Source organism: Typopeltis vanoorti, chromosome 16, assembly GCF_054136105.1.
Source record: "Typopeltis vanoorti isolate ZY-2024b chromosome 16, IOZ_Tvanoo_1.0, whole genome shotgun sequence".
NCBI classification, from domain to species: domain Eukaryota; kingdom Metazoa; phylum Arthropoda; class Arachnida; order Uropygi; family Thelyphonidae; genus Typopeltis; species Typopeltis vanoorti.
In genome coordinates, this window is record NC_143564.1 from 34014861 (window position 1) to 34028041 (window position 13181).

The following is a 13181-nucleotide window of genomic DNA, read 5'->3' on the forward strand; positions in this document are numbered from 1 at the left end:
AGTACAGCTGAGGCCTCAAAATGAGTATGCTATCATTTATAAAAACATGGTAAAAAAAAAAATTCTGTTTACTATTAAAAATAAAATACATTAAAAATTATTAATTCTAACAAAAAAAAAAAAGAAAAAGAAATTATTCCCTTAATAAGAGAAATAATGTTTCTAATCAAAACAGCATTAAGAAAATTTAAGAGGTTAAGAAAATTACCTCAATACCATAGAATAAGAAATGATTTGATTTCTATTTTCTACAAAATAAAACAAAAGGAATCAGGTCAGTAACCTAAGTGATTATTGAATTACAAACAAAAAATATTTGAAATCATAATTTTTTGGATATTTTCCCATGTAATTATTTTCAGCAGAAACTATAGTGGTGTTATGAAGATGTGTACATTTCAAACTAAAGAGATGACTACAATAATGTGTGGGCATACAAAAGGCATCTGATCTATCACATAAAGTAGCCCCAAGCAATAACATACCTACTAGTTCACTGGTTCTTCGTTAAGCTACTGTAGAATATCTTCTTTTCATTTTGTTATTTAAGTATGCACATTCACTTTTAACCCCCCCCCCCACCAAAAAAAAAATTATTTTTTAACAGTCATTTCACCTCATGTATATCTGGTCTGAACAGTGCAACCATTGTTTTGTATAAAGGATAATTTACATATATTGTTTATATGATAATTAATTAAAAAAAAAAAAAAGAATTTGTGTACACACACACACACTGCACCAGTGATATACATAATGGGAAATTTGTGGGCCTATATCCACCTCTCATTAAGATGTATACCATTATGCTGAAGAATAATACATTAACACGCTAAAACGTGTATTGACATAACAGTTACATGGTAGATGTTGCCATTTTCTTTTTAATCAGCTGAAATGCATATATTAGTAAATAACATAAAAAGCAAAATTTTGCAGTATTTATATTTATTAATTATATAAAAATAATACCTAAGAAAAAAAGCAATAGCTGCTCATGAACTCTGCCACAGAACCTCAATGGAAATATGAAGTACACAATAAACAGACCTTTTGCAGCATCAACATTAATGCATTTTTTTGTAATCTCATACTGAAATTAAAAACAGCTAATGACTAGAGATCTGATGGGTGAAAGACAACAAAATGTTTTAAACCATGGTCGAGAACAAGCAAAAAAAATTTGGAGACATGTCACGCAAACTGAATATATGAAAGTTTTTATGGTAATGATTTCTAAAGGCAATTGCACTATAAGATGATCAACTAACTTCTTGTGTATGGGTTCAACATAAAACAATAAATAAATAAAACCTCCCACTGTGTGGAAATTAAAGTAGGCACTCAGGTTTATGCCAAATCATTGACAATGATGTCTACAATTTGTATTGGAGAGACTTCAGTAGACAACTGAAAACTGCATACAAAAGTTGCCTCTTCAGATGAATCTTGTTTCCTGCTACAGCATGCAGACAGGTGAAAACCTTGTTTTTTTTCTAAATGTCATGGTCCAACAGAAACAGGTATTAAGAATATGTATTATGAGGTTTTCCCAGGAATTTCAGAGCCCTGATACTGATAAACCATAATATACCATTAATGCTAAAAACTAAATCTAATGTGGCTGACTAGATATACCCCTTCATGGTTAGGGTCTTATTAGATAGTACAGGCATTATAGAAGGATGCATAAGAGCCACATGCAACCCATGTGGCTCTTATGCATCCTTATCATTTGCATCCTCTTATCATTTGGAAGCAATTTGCAAAATACATGATGGCATGGCAATTTCCAGATGTTACCACAGCCAATGAATGTGAATCTCACAGAACATCTCTGGAATTATAGATCAAGAGATCCATGTATTTGAATCCATTCAAAATGCTCTTACATGTATGGAAAGCAATCTGATGATGCTATACAACATACCTCTCAAAACATTCTAGGATCTTACAGTGTCCATGCCATAAAGCACAGTGACAGTTCTGCTAGAGAAGGGGAGGGAGATACAAACTATTAAGACAGTAGTCAATGTTCTGGCAATATATGTCAATCCAACAACAAAATATTCATAGCATAGAAGAAAGTATTTTTACCTTGGGTATAATTATGTTAAAGATACCAAGCAATTTTAAACCTGGTTTTACTCCATTTCCCAAGTAAGCAAACAGACAAAATGTCAAGTTTGCACCTGCAAATGATGCAAGTCTAGCTGATCCTACAGGTAGTGCAAGACCAAGGCAACTCGTGGTAAAGGTGGAACAAGCTCCAATCACTAATCTTAATATTTACCCTTAATGCCAAAACACATCTCCAATAAATACTTTCTACATTTATATCTCCTCCTGAGATTTTTATATTTAATAAGGTTAAAACACCTTATGGTAACTTGTTTTGGTAAAATACTTACAAGCTCTACATTACTAAATCTTGGTATTTCTAGCCTGGCTTCCACTGATGAGACCTCAATAAAGGTCGAAACCGGTCTGGGTAGTGGCCCCTTGCCTTTAATACAAAACATCATACATCCCCTTATTGGAGATGTGTGTTGGCATTAAGGGTAAATATTAAGATTAGTGATCGGAGCTTGTTCCACCTTTACCACGAGTTGCCTTGGTCTTGCACTACCTGTAGGATCAGCTAGACTTGCATCATTTGCAGGCGCAAACTTGACATTTTGTCTGTTTGCTTACTTGGGAAATGGAGTAAAACCAGGTTTAAAATTGCTTGGTATCTTTAACAAAATATTCATAGCATATTTTAGTGCAGTAGGGGGAGTAGATAATCTGAGCCCTGATCTAGACCAATTTTCAAGCCACTTCAAGCCTCCAAATAAGCAGGGCAGTGGTCTCACACTAGGTAAAAATTATCTACCACCTATAGACATTTACCAATGTTCATGCTACAGTGGGATTCAAATCTCGCAACCTATAGAATATCTATACAGCCAACCAGACTGGCTTTGTAGTATGGTACAATAACATTATGAAATGGTTTCCAAGATTTTGAACAATACTATATATTTAAGATAAACTAGGTAACAATTAACTAGTTATCCTACAATCATACCATTTTCAAAGTCCACAAGATTTTGTCCCTTAGTGCTGATCAGCAACTTAGAATGGGCTGTATGCTGCATACCATATCCCTATGATAAGATGAAATAGCCATAATTATTGATTGGAGTGTATAAAACAAATTACAGAAAATGGAAAGAAAAAAATATATATATATATATTCTTTCCTTACTCTACATAGGGGGAAACAAGGTGCACCATCCCAATAAGAAAAAACAAACATAAACACCACATTAAATTCCTTCACTATGGTAAAACCGGCCTGTCAGACCATGCACTTCAAAAATGTCACAGAATCTACTGGAAAGGCACCAAGTCTCTACACCACACCTCAATAAAACCTATAAGATGCTGAAACATCATCCAAATCTAAACAAGAATGATGAATTAATAATTCCAAGAATCTCGTGGACCCATCTTCAACACCCATATAGCATCAAGAACAATCCCAAACAGAAAAAAAACCTTAATATGAGGATTACAGAAATTGTGTAATGTAGTTCTGCTATAAAACTTTAAATATCATCTACATATTATTATACAGATATATATAAAGTTTTTTTGTGTGTGAATTCATTTATATTTTTGTATATATTTTATTTAATAATATTTTTATTTTATTTTTATTTAAAAGATTTTTTTTTTCACCAGAATTTAGGCTAGGATAAACAAAGCATTCATTTAAATTTATCTTACTATTGTGTAGTGTCATGTAGTTTGTATCCTGTGCATATGCATGTTTTCCATGATGACCTCAATACAGAAGTTGAAACATAATTACTCAAACATTTTTTTTTTGTTTTATTTCCATAAATTCTTCACTATGAATGTAAAACTGAAGGAACTAATGTAATAGATTTTATGTAAAGTTGTATTAAACTTAAATTAATAATTATCATATCTCAAAAGACATGAAAGCCTATAAATTACTTTGAATCTTTGGAAAGCAATACTCAGTAAAAGTATGCACTACAAATTATATACCACATTGAAAGGAATTTTCATACTGGACATGTTTATAAACAATATTTAATAGTTATGAAAGATACTTTGCACCCTAAGCGAGAGGCTATCCTACTTGTCTACTCCTTGATCCTTCTCTAAGCGTGACTGAGATTCCTTACAAAGCCATATGCATAAAATGGAAAAGCCAGATCACTGTAATCTAACCGGAAACATATCAAAGCCATGTAAAATTTTAGACTTTAAATAACCAGTATTTCTGCATAAATCAGGAATTTCATTATAATATAATGCTCCTTGAACCTTTTTCAATGGGTTGTATATTTTTATAAAAACATTTTTTTTAAAGTTCATATACGTCAATTATGACAGCAATTTCTTCTAATGCAATACATGTTGCTATTGGCAAGGTTTTTACTCAATAAGCAGATGATAATATGCATGCTCAAATATGAATGATTTAATTGTTTAGCAAAAGATTAAAAACTGTTGACAATTGCTTCTGTGATAAAAATCAACCAGTGAATGTCTGAATGGTAAGCAACTTGAGAAAGAATGATTTATTAAGAATAAATTAACTGATACTTTACACACATGCTGTGCTTGGTATTCAAAGGAGCATTATTCCTTTCAAGTACATACAGTTTAATCAGCTCATCTGCACTGTCTTTAACAAGATGATACAAGTAGAAAGATTATCAATACAGAAAGGTATCTTCAAGATATGTTTCATTTTTTATTATTATTATTGTGTCTCCTCAAAGGAGTCATTGCAAGAGGGAACACCATTCCACACAACCAACCACCTCATCATCTACTCACACTGCCTTCTATCGCCTGCTAAAACTATTTTTTTGTGTACAAATTTTGCATGTTCTCTGGCCAATTTTCCAGGATCTGGGCAGAAATGCCATGTTTCCAGGAGAAAAAGTCCTACTACCTCTCTATGAGGTCAGCTAACTCACCTTCAATTGATGAAGTCCACACAAAGATCTCTCTCATCACAACAGCAACTGAACACAGGTCTAATAATCATAGAGTATATACTGTCATTTTTATAATTGCTGTGCAGAGATGCTGAATTTGTTTTTAGTTTTTTAATTAAATGTTAAAATATATATTCAACAGAGATATTAATATTTTTTGAAGTTTGCTGCAACCCTCCCATTCTGCACTTGTAGTGACCATCTACTGTGACATTTCATTACCATCTAGTCAGCAAGTAATAATACTATGAGAATGAGTGATATACAACTCCCTAACGATTGTTGTTCTAACCAATGCTTAGGTGTTGTTTTTTCTCTCTCTCTGATATAGGATTTTCAAGTTAGTTCTTTACCTGATCTAAATAGACCATACCACACCAGAATGGGCTTAATTCCACCACTGTTCCAAATGTCCAACTATTCCGTACAACCTAAACACACTCAAGAGAATAAAAGTGGAGATGTGAGTGTACGTGTGGTGGGGAGGCGATTAATAAGATGTTAACTACTGTATGAAATAACAAAGTAAATGTTTCAACTTCTATTTCTGTCTATTTATACTTAAACACAGGCATTTCAATGAGACCTAATAATTCCTGGGCATGGAAGAATGCAATCGGTACAGTACATCAATGTAGTAAGTGATTGTTCTAACTGGTTAGTGTAGTCTAAATGCCAGGAGCATAACTTAAGAGGATGTAATTGCTATAAACACTGAATAATTAAATGCTTTTGTTTACTTTAGTTTACTGCACACAGTATGATAGTTTATCATTCTGATTAACATATGACTACCGACCAACAAAATAATCTCATGTGAATCAGAACTGCTATCTTAACTATATACAATGTAATTTCAATATAACACACCCCAGAGGCCATGAAATCTAAGTTGTAACAGCAGCATTACAACAGAAATTTAAGACAAAATAATTCATTGCAAAGTTCTTTAAGCCTGGGTTATAAATTTAAAACTGAGACTAATCCTTATATTTAAATTACATTAGTAAAAATTATTTTTGTATAGCACATCTTTAGATTGGGGAAATGAATTTAATTTTTATGATCTATTCACTCTGTGATTGCATGGTATGTAAATAATGTCACTATTATATTCAGCTTCCAAATCACAACACCTGTATCACTTGTAAATAAGTATAAATAAACATTAAAACAATTAATCATCTCAATGGTATTTTCATCAAACATAAGCATGTACTTGTAGTGTTAACTTATAAAGAAAAGCTGGATATTCAATGGAGTCTCATGTATGAAAAAGGTTTATCAATCTTGATTGACGGAACCTTTAAATGAGGATAAAACGTTGGTCAGGCAAAGGACACCTAACCACTGATTATTTTTTTTAATTATTTTTTTTACGCGCCAAAACCAATGGCTTCTCATTTTTCATATTAAGCTCCCAATGTAACTATTATGAAACATTTATGTGCTAATACTACTGACAATTTATATAAAAATGTGCGGATAGCACTTCAAACAGTAAAAATCGTTTATGGTACACAGATCTAGAATAATACTGTTGTGTAGCAGTTTTATAATCTAGAATGTGGCGAACACTGTCCTTATGATCATGTTAAAACACGCAACGTCATCGTTATGTATATACTTACTGTGTATTTATTCTTCCTTAAGGTGACAGTGACCATACAATAACGCAAGCTTCTTCTTCAAAGTGGCCATTCTGGGACACGAGATAATCTTAGAAGCCAAACAGTAGTACAAAACGAACGTAAACAGGTAAGCGTTCTGATTTGAAATTGTCGCTAGATGTCTCTCACAATGTTTCTGAGGAGAAGTCGCAGGTCATTTAATTTTTCCATTATACATTTCAGGAATTTATGTAAAATAAGCTTGTTTAATAAAACACAGAGGTTAATAAGAATGTTTTATTATCACTCTCGTTCTCTAATATCGATACCATCACATTCATTGTGTAGTACGGCTGCAGTGCAGTACGACTGCCATATTTGGAACGTCCACTAATTGCGTGTGCTTGGCTCCTTGGGAAGGAAGGGCTTTCCTGCTGACGTACTTCAACATAAATTCACTCACCTCACATAACAGCCAATAGTTTTATGCTTAGGGAGTATGTGTGTGCACTCTTCGTAATTTACTGACTAGAAGAATTGCCACTAAACAAGATTAAACAGAAACATAACGAATTACAACGCTAATTTTCAAAACGAATTGGCGCCACGAAAATCTTTTAAAGCGTTTGACGCAGGGGGGGTCACGTGATCTAAATTTGAGAATTAATACACCAGTGTCGTAAGACTCCCCACATTTCAGTTGATCTGCCCTCTATAACTTACAATTTTCAAATGTTAAACGCAATTGGGAAAAAAATGCACAGAAACATTAAATGAATGTAATTAAAATCAAACGATTTTAATTAACGATTAAAATCTACAATTGCTATTTATCAGTTAAAATAAGTTTATGAATTTAAGTGCCGATTTTTAAATTAAATATTTTAATAAACTTCACCAACAAAAATAATAGTGACAAACCCCATTTTTTTGGGCTAGATTCGTCCGCCGCTGAACGAAACATTCCCCTTGCAATTTTCGTTATTTCACTCTGCTTTTCAATAACAATTCGCTATAAGTAAATCATGCACTAAATAAATCATCTAACATATCTTGAATGAATTCGCTGGTGCGAATAGTATTGCCTCACTCGATGAGTTCCTGATAATAATAATATTGTTATTAATAATACACTAAGTTATTAATAATACATTAATTACCGAAAAAAAGTAGGCGGCTCTCTTGGTCGTGGGTTTGTGGAAATTGGATGATAGGTTTTCGCCCTTTATAATCGCACAAAAGCAATGTATTTTTAACTAATTTGATTAGAGAAAAGGTAACAAGAGCAAACCGCAGGCAGTTAAGGTCATTTTGTTTTTCTAATTCTGATTGGTAATACTATGTTTTCTAACCTTCAATGTTGATGAATTGCAAAAGCAAAAAAAAAAAAAAAAAAAAAAAGAGACTAAAACACTTCCACTGTTCTATGACTAAAAATATTCTTTCTTCAGCCGAATAACTGCACTCAAGCTATAATGAAGCTAGACAAGACACATACAAATTTATATGCGGAAAGTAATATTGCCTACCTTATAAAATAACAATTAGTCTCAAAGCTTGAAGACACATATCTCATTCAAAGTGCAAAAATTAGCTAGCTCTAATGATCTGCATCAGATTAAATAAATGAATCATCTATCGCCTTTGATTTCATTCTCCAAACTGAGAAGAGCAAAATATTTTAGTTGTAACTTTGGGAAATCGTTAGAAAGATAACCTCTTTTCTAGGCCATCACTGTTAGTTAAGTTTAGAACGAATAACTTTTAGTATGACTTTCACGAGAGTACGGCAAACAAATGCTGAAATTTCATATTATTTTCCCTAAATGGTATTAATCTAACATAGCGCATGTTCTGTTGTCGATTTTTCTGATTTGCAGTGGTACAGACGACGCACTTTTGTTTGGAGAGATCTCGGTTCGAATTCTTGTTTTCTCATCAGACGAAGCATGCACGCCAGAAGAGCACCTGCAATTAGAAAAACATCATATAATGCAATACCTCACAGTGTTAGCTGTTTAAAATTTAGCCTTGGGGCTACATATAATAAAGCGCCCTAAGGTCAATGTGCACTACAAATTCAAAAAGCAATAGCAAACCACCTCTGTTTATGTATTTTTCCAAGAAAATCTTATGAATATAGGCTCACGTTATTTAGATAGAGTGCCAGAATATGGAACACCCAAGTCAGAAAGTATCAAAATGGTGTGGTGAAGAGAAAACTTCACCTTCTGTTTCCCAATGAACATATTGGATAAAATCAACAAGAATAATGAAACGGAATCTAAACTTACGACAAGTTCGACTTCTTATAGAGGTCATTTTAAAAGAAGATGTTCTCACATTTATATGATTTACATAAAACAGAAAAACGCAGTATAAGAGTTATGCACCAAGGAAAACATAAAGATTTATGTACAGGATTTCATAAAGTAAAAAATGAGAACACAGGTTAGGATTTCAGAAATTATTGAACTTAAATGAGAGGAATGAATCACTTCAATGCTAAAGGGGCATGGTTTTTAACCTGAACATTGCAGTTTTAAAAGAAACAGAGTGGAATTCGCAGACTTGAAAATAGTAAGAAAAATACATTTTGGGATATAATCCAGTATCAGACAGAATAATCGGATATCCAGTGAACGTCACATTCATTCGGGTGTATTCTGTACAAGATGCAAAACAAAAAAAAGAAGAAGAAATCAAATTTTTATGCTACGTTTCAACGAGTGGCGTATAACATTAACAAATTTTCTACAGATTTCTGGAGATTGGAATGCAAATGTGGCAGAAAAAGAACGACAAGGGGCCAACGGAAATTTTAGTTAAAAAATGAAGAAAGATGCAAGAAAAATTAGTTATTTCTTCATTGCAAAGATTACAACATAAATAAGGATGTACACATAAAATATACCAAACAGCTTATACAGAAATCAGATGATACCGTTGACAAGAGAAGACAGAGAAGTAGTTCCGTTATTATTAATGGAACTTATTAATGGTCCACGTGGTTACCCTAGTGGTTATGTGCTTTGCAACCATATGCCTGTGGAAGAAGTGTCCTGGGTTCGTTTCCCGTCGTCGACGTGTGCAGCTTAAATATCTTTCTCAGACAGCCAAGTTAGCCGATCTTGGGCATGGACAGCAGGGTTTTTCCCCAGTTTATCTGGGGGGTTTCCTCCCTCAAGCAAGCAAATGAGCCCCGTGAACACACACGGATTACAGCATAGAAGTGACGAACCAACTGCATTAATTCGTCAGTTGAGTCCCCCTCATTTAGGTGGTACTTAACCCGTCCTAGGACGGATGAGGGTAGAATTTGAGACAGCCATGGAATCAAGAACTCATCAACGAAGATCATGCGTCACCGACACCAGCTGTCTTTCCTTCTCTTAAACTTATTCACATTAGATACACTCACCACTTCAATAGAGAAACTGTTCCACACAGTCACTACTCTATGATAGAAAAAATATAGCTCTTACCCCTGCCTTAACTACACACAAACTAAACTTCTTTGGGTGTCCCAATGTCTTCTCTACACTGGGACAAAAATTGTAACCAAAATTGAACCAAACAATACCCTATGGCACCCTGTCAGATATTTTAACATCTCTATCATTTCATGCTTCCTTCTCCCATTTATTAGGTTTTGCATTCAACATACTTTCACTCTATGCTCATAATCTAGATTAGTAATATCGATAATTATCGTCTCTTTATGCAGCCTCTCCACAGGCTTCATTCCTTTGGAACCCAGAAGACAAAATCTGGGCACAGTAGTAAAGGTATCAAGGCCTTTTAAAGAGGCCTTGATCAAGGTCTTTTTATTACATCTCGATGTTTGCTTCAAATGTTACAACTATCCTCTGATTCGAGTTTGCAATTTTGGCTATGTGACCCTTGAACTTCAACTTCCTATCTACGTTTGCTTGATCTATGCTCTCGTTAGTTATCAAGCGTAATCCCTCTAAAATAATATTCAATTCGATACTCCATCACGACAGAAGCATAATTTACACTTACCAAAAGTAAATTGACAAAATGCAATTGCCGAAATTTCCAGCCTGTTCAAACAATTCTGTAAGTACGAGAGGGGGTGACATCTGAGACTTTTGTCACGGGCCCAGCATCGAAAAGGGCCCGACGTGTCACATAACTGTGTGTATTATGCATGATTTTAATTCTCTTAATAATAATACAACAATGATAAAGGATAATAGCATATCGATAATGATACTATGTTTTGTTAGAGACAGATGGCTATGCTCTTTAACTCGCCATGAGTGTTCGGAAAACACTGAATCTCTCGACGCGGATCGCTGTGGTTATAGCGGGTGATGACATCAATAGGCGTTTATGCAAGGTTCTTGCAGTCGGCTGCACTAGCGCTAGCAAGTAATTGCATTCGCAGAAATGTTCCCGGCTAGAACGTTTCGTTCTTGTTAGGATTTTGATAAACAAAGGTTATGTGATTGTTTGCTATCAATAAAACATGACCTGGCAATGAAAATTGATTATGAAGATGTGATTAAAGATTTCGCTAACCATATAGTGAGGAAGTGGAAGAAGCAATAAAAATTTAAAAATTCTCTTTTTATTTAATGTTTGTATTTTGTATGGTATGTAATGTATCGAATTTTGAATTTACTGTACACTTTTTTAAATAAATGTTTAATATTTTATATGACTTTTTTATTAAACAAAAGTGATGCACTTTTAGTGGGGCCCGGACCAGAGACTTGTCACGGGCCCGAAAATTTCTCTCGGCAGCCCTGAACAGTAGCATCCCGATTGCCCTGACAATCTTTATACGATTGATAAACAGACGAAGATCTCTTGTCAGCTCCTTTTTAATATAATTAATGTAGGGATTTAACAACAATGGTTCAAGGACCGATCCTTGGGGTACACCACTGGTCACCTTACATGTGATAGATTCAAAGCCACCATATGGAACTTCCTGATAACTGTCCATTAACAAACCACTCATCCAAGTCAAGAATTAATTTTCCAAGCTCACAATATCCACATTGTGCAATAGTTTTTCATGCAGTATCTTTTTAAATGCCTCAGCAAAGTTGAGCAGCGTCATAGTGTATCCATTTCCTTTTCCGACTCAGTCGCAACAAATTTTATAAAATATGAGCAAATTCCTAAAACACGACAACCCTTTAGTAAACCCATGATGCTCCTCCAGTATATAGTTAGTATATAGAGCCATTTCTGTAAGCGAGCTCTTAAAAAAATGCTTTAAAATCTTCAGCACCACTCCCGAGATACTGATTGGTCGGTAGTTAGATACATCTGTTTTACGCTGCCCTTATACACCGGCCATCCACTTTTTTTCCATTGGGTCGAGTGTCAAATTATACAAACATATCAAGTGCCAAGCCAATTCGGCTGAGCTTTCCTTTAGCATATGGGCTGATATTCTATCTGTTCCTATTGCCAAATTCTTATCCAAGTTATGTAATAGCTCTTCAATCTCATTCTCATAAACCTCTATCGCTTCATTCGATGTATTAGCATGTACCATGTCACATTCTTCTTCCTAGCGTTATGTCCCTAGCGGGATATAACGCTAGGAAGTCGATGCATAATACGATTTTGGAAGACCCCAACCGGCTTGTCGCAGAACCACACGTTGGGGGAACAAACACACACACACACACACACACACACACACATGAATATATAAAGGTAAAGGACAATCACAAACATCCATGCCCTAGGCTGAATTCGAACCCGCATCCTCTTGGCTGGAGAGCTCGTGCAATAGAGCTGGTTAAACTATCTTAGCAAAGTGAATACTCAATTGAACCAATCATTAGCATCTGACAGAGGTTACCATCTATATTTAATAAAGTTATTCTTTTCCTTTCCTTCTTTCTTTTACTTGCGGCATAACGACAATTTTCTTCTGAATTCTCTTTAAAGAAAATTTTTGTCCAGCAAACGTACTGTGTGAACGGTATGCTTGCAAGTCTCACTTGCATGTCCCACTTCCTCTTTATCTCTTCCTCACCAAATACAATGGACCATAACCCAAAGAAATGCGATTTTACTGTGGCGATCAAAAACTCTACCACATAAAATAGTTTAAAAAAAACATAAAAAACAAAAACATTCCAACCAATCAACACAACATTAATTCTTACGAAAACATTTCCATATCGACTTTACCACGATCCGTGGCCTAAAAAGCAATATAAACCATGTGAAACACCACTACCAAGTCATCTAAACCAGAACTACTGTTCCTATCAGAACCCCAACTGGCAGCCCCAACAGCCACGGTCCACCTCAGCTGCCCAATACATATTACCACTGCCCACTACACATTACCCACTACTACAAACTTCACATTACACAGCTCTTTCCTCCACAAGAGAATGTGCAATGTGTCAATGTGTAATGTGCAATGTGTCAAGACCAAAATCCAGCAGCCCACTTTGCCTATACTGTAGGTTGCAACCATTGTAAAGAATCATGTCCAAGTCAGACTTTGAACGGGCCAAATGCTCTTGCCCAAATGGTAGTC

General features: G+C 34.6%; 1 protein-coding gene across 9 annotated transcripts in view; it reads right to left on the bottom strand.

The window, feature by feature from the left end:
- Window positions 1–7254, bottom strand: part of LOC150097938 (protein Jade-1-like) — a 335931-nt gene extending 328677 nt beyond the window's left edge. For 7 of the 9 annotated variants that reach the window (XM_090405951.1, XM_090405944.1, XM_090405950.1 and 4 more), the window contains exon 1: window positions 6659–7254. The gene's annotated coding sequence lies outside the window, so the exon portion shown is untranslated. Of the gene's footprint in view, window positions 1–3070; window positions 3150–6658 lie in introns of all 9 variants that reach the window. The other 2 variants (XM_090405945.1, XM_090405948.1) reach the window with 1 other exon arrangement.
- Window positions 7255–13181: the final 5927 nt, after the last annotated feature.